Source organism: Pinus tabuliformis, chromosome 5_1 (assembly GCF_031772625.1).
Source record: "Pinus tabuliformis cultivar Carrire ecotype Pingquan chromosome 5_1, CPIR1, whole genome shotgun sequence".
NCBI lineage: Eukaryota > Viridiplantae > Streptophyta > Pinopsida > Pinales > Pinaceae > Pinus > Pinus tabuliformis.
In genome coordinates this window covers 301,202,546-301,214,692 of record NC_142305.1, presented here as the reverse complement: position 1 = coordinate 301,214,692, position 12,147 = coordinate 301,202,546, and the positions used below count along the sequence as shown (strand labels likewise).

At 45.8% G+C, this 12,147-nt stretch overlaps 1 pseudogene; it reads left to right on the top strand.

Annotated features, from left to right (window-relative positions):
- Nucleotides 1-7,069: 7,069 nt before the first annotated feature.
- Nucleotides 7,070-7,933, top strand: LOC149164565 (isochorismate synthase, chloroplastic pseudogene; annotated as a pseudogene).
- The last annotated feature ends 4,214 nt before the right edge of the window (nt 7,934-12,147 follow it).

The window sequence follows — 12,147 nt, the reverse complement described above, 5'->3', positions numbered from 1 at the left end:
GCGGACAGCCTACTCTATTTTCTGGATAGCCTCCCACAACTATCTCTGCTCCGTGCCAACTATCTATTCTCTATATGCTGCTCCGAGAACTATAGCTTCATTCACCCTCGATTGATTGTTTGGGCCTTCATTCTAATCTAGTTTGGCTGCCAGAACACCTTATTGACTTATTTGGTGGGGGGACGGTCGAGCATTCTGAAGTTCCATCGGATGGAAATTCGTTTCTTTCTTTCCTGCCTACCTGAGCATGCTTTTCTTTTCTTCTTGCCGGAATTCCACTAGTTCAACCGGTGGTGCAGCGGACCCCGCCACCCTGGGGGTGTAATAGGGTGGCCCCGATGGAGACTAACGAGGAGAGGAGAATTCAACCTGAAGGGTGAGAGGCAAGCTTTCATTTGTTAACAGTCCAGGGAGGGTAGTCCTAGAGAAGTTGCCACGAGGGTGTGGGAAGGGTGGCTGGGAGGGAAGGTAGTGCTATCGTTCTAGCCCAGGTTCAAGTTCTAGCCCTCTGGAGTTATCCGCCCAGGGAGATCAAGGAAGGGAGTTATAGCCCTCAACGGCATCTGGTCCTCGGGAACCCAACAACCCAGCCAACATGATAGGACATAGAGATTGTTTTAGAAAGCTTTGGTTACTGGCGAAACATTCTTTCTGTGGGCGCTGAACCCCCTGAAGTTTGGGTACCTCTTAAAAGGAGGTCCGATGGTGCCATCCATTTACACCCCCGATGGAGCGAGGCCACCCTCCCACAACTATAATGAGTTTCAATACTGGCTTGAGGCAAGAACTTATTCCCCTCCCTGGTTCGGACTCCCGTTAACAAATTGATCATTCTTTCAACAGCAGGAAGGAAGGTAACAAACTAGAAGTAGTAATGGAAGGGGGAAGGAAGGAGCCTCTCGCCGCCAGAAGCCTTTCTTCACCCAACTCAAGTTTCATTTTACTTATTGGGTGGACCCTCTCAAATAAGTAACTAAAGGGCCCTGCCGGACCTCTCCTTAACAGTCGAGTGTGCTTACGCACCCTTTGGTCGAGCGCAACCTCACTGTCATCTGTTAACATATATAAGATCAATGGTATACAGCCCCCTTTCAATCTCCTTTAGGGATAGAGATTGAAGTGCCGCGGAGATAGAGAGTGATCTCTACCCATTTCATTGATGAAGCCGGGAAGATGAAAGTAGGCATGTCATGCTATTCACCCTTTATACTCCTATCTTATTATTACTGAGGTTTACCATACGACCTATCCACCGGAAGACCTACACCTGTAGCCTTTTACACTTGCATGAATTAATCGCTTAGCTTAGTCAGCAATACTGCTATTTCACTTCTTTTAGAAGGAACAGATGATGGATTGATCCCTTACCTTAGACCTAGACCCATCGCTTCATTTATATGCCATATGCCTTCTCTTGTACGGACGAGATTGACCTTATCCTTACTTGGATTACTTCCCTTTCACCCTAGGATAGAGATGGAGTGCTGCCCCGCTATTGCTGAAGCCAGGCCAGGATTACAAGGGAGGGGAGCCATAATTTGGCAAGAGGCTAGATTCAAACAGCGACCAAGTGAGTGCGGAAATGAAATAATGACGACAAGGTCCCGGAGGGGCTTGCGCTTCCTAGTGCAAGGACCCGACAGGGGGCTCGACTGATAAGGATGCGTAAGCAGGCTCGACTGTTAAGGCCGCTATCGAAATATGTGAAAACCTCCGCCTCCTCTCCTTATCAGTCGAGCCCCCTAAAGGGTCCTTAAAATGCTATAATAGGACCTTTAGGTGCTCGACCAAAAGCCCCCCCACCCAATAAGTAAATTGAGGTAAATCTGTGAAAACCTTCGCCAAAGCATATATTCTCTATGTCATTATGCATGAATGAATTATATATGTCATTACGCATCAAAACCTCCGCCTCCTCTCCTTTCCTTAACAGTCGAGCCCCCTAAAGGGTCCTTATCAGTCGAGCCTGCTTGTGCATCCTCTCGATGGCGGCCCTCTCCTCTCCCTTATGGTCGAGCACCCTAAAGGGTCCTTAACAGTCGAGCACCTAAAGGTCCTCTCCTTAACAGTCGAGCCTGCTTACGCATCCTTATGGTCGAGTACCTAAAGGTCCTATGGTCGAGCACCTCTCCTCTCCTCTCCCTTATGGTCGAGCACCTAAAGGTCCTCTCCTTAACAGTCGAGCCTGCTTACGCATCCTTATCAGTCGAGCCCCCTAAAGGGTCCTCTCCCTTATGGTCGAGCCTGCTTACGCATCCTTATTAGTCGAGCGTGCTTACACACCCTAAAGGTCCTCTCCTTAACAGTCGAGCCTGCTTACGCATCCTGAAAATGCTATAATAGTAGGGTGAGGCAACGAACGCTCGACCACCGGGAGAGGGGAATCTTGAAAAACCTCCGCGCTATATATATAAAAAGAGGGGTGAAAATGGCCAAATTTTTAGGGATATATTCAGTCTACGCAGGGTAGCCAGCTTGGGCGTGTCAAGTAGCCGTAAAACGCACGCAAATGGCCTTTCAGACGGGCATAGAGACAGAGATGTGCTTCGGAAGCTTTCTCTTTCCTCTTCAATTTACTTATTGGGTGGGGGGGCTCTCCTCTCCTTATCAGTCGAGCCCCCTAAAGGGTCCTTAACAGTCGAGCACCTAAAGGTCCTCTCCTTAACAGTCGAGCCTGCTTACGCATCTTCTCCCTCTTGGTCGAGCACCTAAAGGTCCTTATGGTCGAGCACCTAAAGGTGATGGCGGCCTTAACAGTCGAGCCTGCTTACGCATCCTTAACAGTCGAGCCCCCTCCGGGTCCTCATAGCTGTAAAGATAGAAAATTCAGGCAGTAAACCTAACCAGGGAAGGCACTGAACCAGATCGATGAGAGATGCCCTTCCGTCTCCAATCGAGAGAGTGCAGAGGCCAATCATATATTATATATGTCATTATGGTTTCTCATTTCTCTCTTCCAGTCATGATGCACTTTAAGGCTCAACCATATGGCCCACCACCCCATAAGCATCTTAGCTTGGCGGAGGTTTTGATGCAATGACATATATAATTCAATGTAGACCTATTCACTTACTCGATCTATCTCTCTTTAGCCAGTCTATCTTGCGGTAGTTTTCCAGAGGCATGCATCGAGAGCCCCGTGGAATATCGTCTGAAAGGGTGCGTAAGCAGGCTCGACTGATAGGGAGAGGAGAGGGCATTTGCGTGCGTTTTATGGCTACTTGACATGCCCAAGCTGGTCTGGGGTTCCAAAGGCTGCGTAGACCTAAGAAATAGCCTAATTTGGCCATTTGGGGCTTGCTTTTCCTATGAAATGAAACTCACTCTTTCCAACCAAATAACCATTCCCGACCCCCACGAACGAAAATGAGAGTTCCTCTCCTTATCAGTCGAGCCCCCTGTCGGGTCCTTGCACTAGGAAGCGTAAGCCCCAAATCGGATCGTTTCGATCCACTATCTTTCTTTGAGGTAGTTCGCAGTGCTCATTATATCTCAACCGGGGAAGCCAACTTATGTTTATCACACCAAATGGACTCCATTTTCATCACGAAAATGTATTACATCAAGATCCGTTGCTAAAATCGAATCACGCCAACATCACGGAAGTTCCTAGATCGTGTGAAATAATAGTAGTTCCAAAGGCACTCCCAAATTTCATAATGACAGATAGAGAATTGGCTATGGAGATTCCGCGCGGTCAGAGATTCGTACAGGCACAAAGAGGTTCGACGGGAAAGTCGTTTCGATCCAATCAATTTTTTCCCGATCAGGGGTCCGAGAAAGACACGGGATATGTCAATAACCTAGCATGACAAAGCACTCTCCGAGGGCATATGATGTATAATTTCTTGGAAAAGATTTTGGCAGTAATGTCTCTCTACAATTCTCCGGTCGAGATACGGAAAAACTCCATTCAATTCCCGATGGAGACGGAGTTTTGCGAATTCTTCCCGGAACTAGAAGATCATTTCGATATTTCCGAGCATATCCGAGGTTTCAATGTGACTATTGTAACTTCGGCCAACACGCAAGATGAGACTCTACCATCGTGGAGCGGCTTTTCGCAGAGGGATGAGGGGGATTATTAGGAATATGTTGGAGAAGCGAAATATATGAGATCACAGACGTAGATTGCTTGCGGCTAAATATGAATTGAGACGGGAGCCTCATAAGGCCTTTTGTAGGGATCCCAATCCTCCCAGTGACATGCGGGACAAACATCGTTATAAGTTGCCTAAGTTACCGAGAAATAGTTCCTTTGCACGAGTAAGAAACCGATGTATTTTCACTGGTCGCTCTCGCTCCGTATATAAGTTATTTCTCATTCCTCGTATCGTTTCTCGTGGATTAGCATCTCGAGGTTCTTCGATGGGCATAAAGAAATCGTCTCGGTAGCAGGCGGTGGAACAAAGGTTAGCTTGGCTGTCCGCGAGGTCCATTACCGGTTGGCTCCGGACCGTAAAAACCTACCTAACAGAGCAATCCCTCTCCTCTCCTCTCCCTAATGGTCGAGCCCCTAAAGGGTTTTAACTCTCACTCATCATATGGGTGAGTGACCCCTCACCATCGGAATAGTGAGTGGCTCCGCCCCTAAGTAATATGGGGCCCTTATCTCTCTCGAATATGCTAATGGGGATCTAAGTGGGAGACCTATCTACCGCACCTCCCCAGACATGGACTACGTACGGGGTAGTACTCTTGGAAAGAAAGATGGAATATCACCCAGGCCGGGAACATAGAGTGAGTTGCGAATGTCACTCCCCCTTTAGCATCGACCACTATTACCTACCAATTGGGAGAGAGAGTCAGGTCCTTTCTTTCAGGACCTTCTTTTTCGCTCTGCTCAGGCTTTGAGGGGAAGAAATGTCCGGCAGGGTGAGGGATTTATCGCTCATCCATCATATGGATGAGGGTGAGCCTGTCGAACTCTCGACCTATGGGAGAGGTAACGAACGCTCGACTAAAAGGCCGCCATCGTGAGATAACGAACTCTCGACCACCGGGCCGCCATTGTCCTAGACCTTATTTTCCGCTAGCTCCGCTAAGTAAGGATTATACCTTACCACCTTCTAGCTCTTTGAGGGGAAGGGGATGACCTTACCTGAGCTATGCGCAGGCTTTGAGGGGAAGAAAGAAATATAGGGGATGACCTTGAATAGTGAATAGTTCCTCTCCCTTTGGAGCTGCTCCTCGAGAATAGGTCCCATCCTTATCATGATTGGCCCAATCATGAGAGAAATATCATGACATGATCGGGGCGACCCCGATCATGAGTTAATAGGAAATCGGAAACGTACATTGCTATTCTAGCTGAAATACCTGGAATAATCATACTACTTCTACTAGGAGTAGCCTTCTTAGTGTTAGCCGAACGTAAAGTAATGGCTCTCGTGCAACGTCGAAAGGGTCCTAATGTAGTTGGATCGTTCGGATTGTTACAACCTTTAGCAGATGGTTTGAAATTAGCTATGAAAGAACCTATTTCACCAAGTAGTGCTAATTTATCTCTTTTTAGAATGGCTCCAGTGGTTACATCTATGCTAAGTTTGGTTGCTCGGGCCGTTGTACCTTTTGATCATGGTATGGTATCACCAGATTCGGACATAGGTATACTTCATCTGTCTGCCATATCTTCGCTAGGTGTTTATGGAATTATAATAGCAGGTTGGTCCAGTAATTAGGGGGGCGGCCGTTCGGTCGCCTATGATACTAGGGCCGATGGGTCAAAAATTGGTTCGTGCCGCAGGTGCTGAACGATCCACTCTACACAGGTGTGGGCGGGCTGCTGGCTAGGGGCCCATTCACGAAACCTCAGTATCACTCTCATTTCATTCGATCCCAATATGGAACCATTCACTTTTCCGGGATCAATCAATAAGTGGAAGTCAGTCATAATATATATATGTTTATCTACCTCAGTCAGATGGATAAGGAAAGACGTTGGGAAGGAGGGAGTGAGTCTGTCTATATGCATGCGAATCCGTAAATATGAAGAGCATGCCGCAAAAGTATGATGTCCGGTCCTTCCTTGCACTAGGACCCTTTAGGGGGCTCGACCATTAGGGAGAGGAAGCGCAAGCCCCTCCGGGACCTTTCCGGGACACAAAGAGAAGTACCTAGCCCATCATGGTGAACCTCTCCTTGCGATCGGGATGAGGTAGGTGCCTCCCAGCCGGCGGATCGAATCGGAGTTTCCTCAGGTAGCCACCGACCTACAGTTATCCCCACCCAAACTCCCGTGCTTGGTGGAGAAGAAGCGAACAAAGGTACGCTCGCTGTCTCCTCTGCCGCGGACTGGGATTGCTCGCCAGCTGGGTCAGATCGGAGCAACATTGTATGGAAACATATTACCCATATTATTTCCTATTGGGGACAAGGGACGGAACGACCTCTCGATCTACTGCAGCCCAGGACGTCGTCTAGCCTGTCTTGTTGCATTTACTCACCCACAGGACGTTGTCTGGGCCAGCCAAGAGCCATAGTGAGTTGCTGTTCCCGTTTCCATAGGTTGTGATTTAGATTGTTGTTGTTGATACCGGCAAGACCCATCCAGATGATATATTGTCTGCTGTGTTATCACTGAAAATGCTGTTGTCAAAAATTTTTAGTCTAGCTTAAAGTCAGGGTGTTTTCGCAGTGCCTGAATTCTGTTTAGCAGTTTCGCAGCGCCAGGATTCTTTTTAGCAGTTTCGCAGCGCCACCTGTTTTAGTGATTTCGTAGCGAAAAACACTGATCTTGCATTGGCTGCGCTGCGAAATTGGGAAATGACAGATATTTAAGGGAAGCTTCTAGAAGCACTACACAGAGCTGCATATGTGGCATTGTTGCAAAACAGTGTCTATGGTTTAGTGGCCAATTTTCTTGGTAAATCAAATAAGAGCTTGTGCAGTCTTCGATAGATTATTCTTTTCTGTTGGATGATAATGATATAAGAGGGGAGTCTCATATTAAAGATTTGATGGAAATTCTGTTCTAGCAACAACTATTGCATGGGATAATTCTCTTTTGTGGACCTTCAACAAAGGATTAGATACGCTTGAACTGACATTGCACCAGGTATCTGCTGAAATGAGAACATCTGGAAACATGCTTCATTTGACCATGATAAACAAGAATAATGTTCCAGATGAGCATTCCTGGGATGCCACTGTGCATAAGGCCTTAGAACTGATAAGTTTGAACAGTGCTGAAGGCTGGAAAAATTCTCCAAAGCTTATTCGTAGCATTCCTTTTCTTGATTGGAGCAGCCTTTCTAAGGTTGTTTTAGCTAGGAGGTCAAAGCTTGAAATAGATGGAAACATTGATCCTTTTGAGTTGATATCTTCTCTCCAGGAAAATGATCAAAATGCGTATCAATTCTGTTTTCAGCTTCCCAAACTATCGGCTTTTATTGGAAGCATGCCAGAGAAACTATTTTATAGGAATGACAGCCTTGTTTCAAGTGAAGCAGTTGCTGGAACCCGTGCTCGAGGACATAATAGCATGGAGGATTTACAGATTGGACTAGATTTGCTCTACAGCTCTAAAGATCACCGTGAATTTGAAATAGTTAAAGAGAATATCAAGGAGAAGATGGAGACAATTTGCAAATATGTTAATGTGGAGTCTGAGAAAAGCCTTATAAAGCAGGCAAAGGTGCAGCATCTATATGCCCGTTTGATAGGTGAATTGAAAGATGAAGCTGGTGAATTTTCTCTTTTGTCGTTACTTCATCCAACCCCAGTAGTTTGTGGGCATCTACAAGAGGCTGCAAGTAATTTTATCAGCCATAATGAGATATTTGATCGAGGAATGTATGCTGGACCTGTGGGAAGGTTTGGAGGCAAGGAAGCTGAATTTGCTGTGGGAATCAGATCAGCAATGATGCATCTGTCAAGCTATGGAATTAGACAAGTCGGGTTGGAAGTAGCAGCAGGAGTGAAGGTCCTTTAAGTTTCAGTATCAACAACTTCTAAACAAAATTCTAATAGTCAACAAATAATCGATCATTTATCTCCGTAGGTGCCTTCTATAACTTGGTCTGACACATCAAAAGTTTCAAATGCGAAATCTGCTGTTGGAATTTTTCAGGTTCCCACCGAAACATTGAATGTAGACTTGTCGGTTATATCTCCAACTAAGAAGCATGGCAGTTAGAAACAACATGAGACTCTGAAGTTGATTGAAATGCGTGGAGTGTTCCCGTCTAATCTCAAGCATTCGGTGTTGCATGTGTAGCGCTCTTGACAAAATGCCATCTGTGTCTGGCGGCACCGTCATCGGAATGGTTGCTCCTAAAGGTGGATACAGAACTTAAATATGGTTCATATGAGAATCTTGCAGCGTTTTCATCTTCACCCTTTATTGTTCACTTTGAAGATAACCAACCATTTGCAGTCGACAAGGAGCTGGTGCGCTATGATGGTGCTGGTTTCGCAGACCAGAACAAAAGATATATACATGTGGGAAGCATAAAAAAAGTGGTAGAGACTATGGTCCCAAACAAATGTTAAGCAATGGGATTAATCCAGAAAGGCAGAAATTGCAGTGCTCTGATTTGCACAGTCAGCCTAGGAATATTGCAGATAATTTCATTCAAGAAACAGAGTTTGAGAGGTTTCCTCCACTGGGGCAGAATTCACGAGGGAACAGAAGTAGACAGAAGGGCATTTCACAAATGACAAGCCGTGCAACAAGTGCATACATCCCTAATCTGTCTGCTAAACATGAAAATAATCACATTGTGGACTCCTCATCTGAAAATAGTGCCAAAGATGTTCCATTCAAATGCACTAATTACTTTACCTATGCCTGCAACTTATAAACATAGTTCATATAGATCGATGCAGTCAAGGCCTAACACAGTTTCAAAGCAAGGGTTCCCTTCAAATGAGAAGGCAAGATTTGCTTCAGGTGAAAACAGCTCTAAGACACTGAGGCAGCTCCATGCTGAAGAAGATGATGAAGAACGTTTTCAAGCAGACTTTCAGCAAGCTGTCCGTCAAAGTCTTGTGCTGTGGAAGATGAACAAGATAAAAATGAGGAACTTTCAAATTATGACAGAAATGAAGAGGGCTCAAGAGATGGCTTGGAAAATGAATGGGATAACCAGTGAAATATTGGAAAATTGGAAAAGCTTGTTGTATCATCTGGCTAAAGCATCAGGCTTTATGTACATTAAGTTTTCTTCGATGTCACTTTATGTTCTCGAGTTTATGTATTCTAAATTTATTCTTGTTACTCTCAATAGGAGATTGTCATTTCCAAGAAGATATGGGTAAATGAGTTTCTGGGAAAGCATGTATTTGGAATTCTAAGACTTCAGACCAAAACAAATCAGAAGCTCGAGAAGATTTATGTGCAGTTGGTCTATCTGTTGGAGGTTCATGTTACAGGGAATGGGATTCTGAATCTCAGCATAGCAAAGGTGAAGCTGAAGAATGGCAACAGCAGATATACAATTTTGTAAGAATTTTAAAGGAAGACTGTGTTTTTTTAATCACACAGCAGTTTCGTAGCGCGCTACGAAACTGCTGTAGGTGATATTTCCAATGCAAAATGAACAGTTTGACCGGGAATGTTAGAGGAGAGACACCTGTACATCAAGGCAGAATACAACTCATCTGGAGACATGGTATGGTATTTGGTAGCAGCGTTCAAAGTTATTAAAGAGTTGGGAGCATACTTCTACATTTTCGGAAAGTGCTGGGAGACAGAGACCGTTTAAATAGGAGCACATCTTGTGATCAATTAATGAGCCATCAGCGCTTTCAAGCATCCTAAGTCAGCATTCATTGCATCCGTAGCTCAGCCATATCAGATTAATTGAAGGAGGACAGCTGTCAAAGCATTCAAGAAAGCATCAAGCCTGCGAGGAGAAAGGAATTAATGTTTTAGTTTGATTAGGATTGTGTGCAATTACATTTCAGCACTTTGTAATAAATACATTAATTAAATAGCATGTAGGAATAGTTAATAGCCACCTTCGAGGCTCCCCTCATGCTGGAGGAGGAAGCTCGAGGTGGTTTAGTTTGCTTGCCTATATAGGGATCAATGTAGGATGTAATAGGGGTTGGATACTATATACAAAAACAGAATTTTTTGAGCCTATGTAAAGACTGTTACAGTAATGATAAAACAGGTCGTTTCTTCTCAAGATTCTCAATGGATTATGTTGTTCAAGTGTAATAGTGTTTTAGTTTCTTAATGTTCTTTTTTGCAGCCTTGTTATAGCACAATCACTCAGAATTCATATTGTATGCTCTGACTTCCTGTGTGTTTGACTAGCTGTGGGTTTTGGTGAAGCCTGTTTGAACATCACTCAGAATTCATTTTTAATGCTCTGACTTCCTGTATGTTTAGCAGGCTTTGGTTTAGGTAAAATAGGTTTGAACATCTGATGCAAAGAGCCTTGACTTCCATGAGATGACTGTGATTTTGTTTATTAAATGTGAGAGACTCCATAGCCCAATGAAGACCAATTTGATGTGTGTCCAACCAGCTATATTTTCATAAGTGTGTGAAGAGTTAGCCCTCTGTTGTTGTGATTAATTCTCTATCAAAAGCCTGTGAGAGAGCCCTCTCTGATTAGGAAGGCTAATTCCTAATCTAAAGTCTGGTCTGAAACAGTTACATGAAATCTTGCTTGGTTGCAGCCCTCAGTAGTGATTTTGTGATAACATGCTGGTTGGTAGTGGGAGGACTCTTAGTACCCGCATACCCGAAAGGAGTGAGGGTGGGCGCTAGTCCGAACAAACAATCATTTTGTTCCTTGCTCTCTCTTAGCAGCGGGAAATGAGTCTATATATCTGCCTAGCTTTGGTAGGTAGATTTTCCCCGACGCAATCCACAAACTCAAATTCCATCCCATCCTTGGTGGATAAGTCCGACGACTCAGCAGTGCAGAATGGAGTTTCTCGTGGATCTTCGGATCTATCTATAGTTCCGGGGGAAGGGATACATACATACCAAAAGGTTCAAACAGAATTTGTGCCACTTACTCATATTTATTCCCCTCAAAGAGCTCTGCGATAACCTGACCTCCTTCCCTCCCTTTCCTTCTTGCTTGGTCTGATCTTGGTTCTGGTTTTGGAGATCCAGAGGTCTAACAACGCGTCCAATCTGTGCTGGAGCCGTATTCACTAACTAATTGGTATTGGATGTATCGTTAGGTTGTCAAATCTGCACGGTTGCAGAGAATAGATCCCTTACCCTTAGTCAGTCGGCGCCAAAATGATGAAGAAAGACGAGGTCCTTTCCAAATCGAGGTAGGCAGGTGCTATGGATCCTCTGACTCCCAATCGGGTTGCCTTCCCTTGTGTTGGGTCTCGCCGGTGCTGCCTGTAGGTCGCAATGTGCTTCGAGATGGCCGTCTCTTTTCCCCCCTAGGTGGGTAATCCGCTCCCGGTCGCTCTGTTGCGTCTGGCCTGTCCTCTATCTAGGCACCTTTGGAAGGCAGGGAGTGTTACAACGTACGTTCGCTTTTCCGGTTGAAGGGACGGAGTCGCTCACTATTCATATGGTGAGGGTTTGGTGGCCCGAAATTGACTTGGCTTCGCCGACCGAAAGGCCTCATCTCTAAAAGCATCAGGAGGCTCGCGAGGCGTCCTGGGGCAGGCTCCTACCATCGGGTCGGGGGGCAGGTAGGGCCATCCCCCCCTCGCCTCGCTCTTGCGACATGCTATGTTTCCCTTCTCCGTTCTCGAGTAAGGGTGGGTCCCATGCTTCGTTTGTGGATCGCGGTCTCACTACGGGTATCCCTACAGGTTGTAGTAGGCCGCCCTACCTAAACCGATCATCATATCGGTCCCTAAGCCCCATTGCTGGCTGGAAAGGCTCGGCTTCAGAACCGTACGTGAAGCTTCCGCCTCATACGGCTCCTCCCAGGATCGGATATATTGGCTCGGTTCGAAGAAGCGATATGGCAGGCAGTGCTTGTGTGGGGAGTTTCAGGTTGTTGCACGCCCCCCCATTCCCCTCGTGACACTCGGGAAAGGTTTTTCCTCTCCTTATCAGTCGAGTCATGCTTACGCATCCTCTCCCGTTGGTCGAGTCATGCTTACGCATCCTCTCCCGTTGGTCGAGTCATGCTTACGCATCCTCTCCCGTTGGTCGAGTCATGCTTACGCATCCTCTCCCGTTGGTCGAGTCATGCTTACGCATCCTCT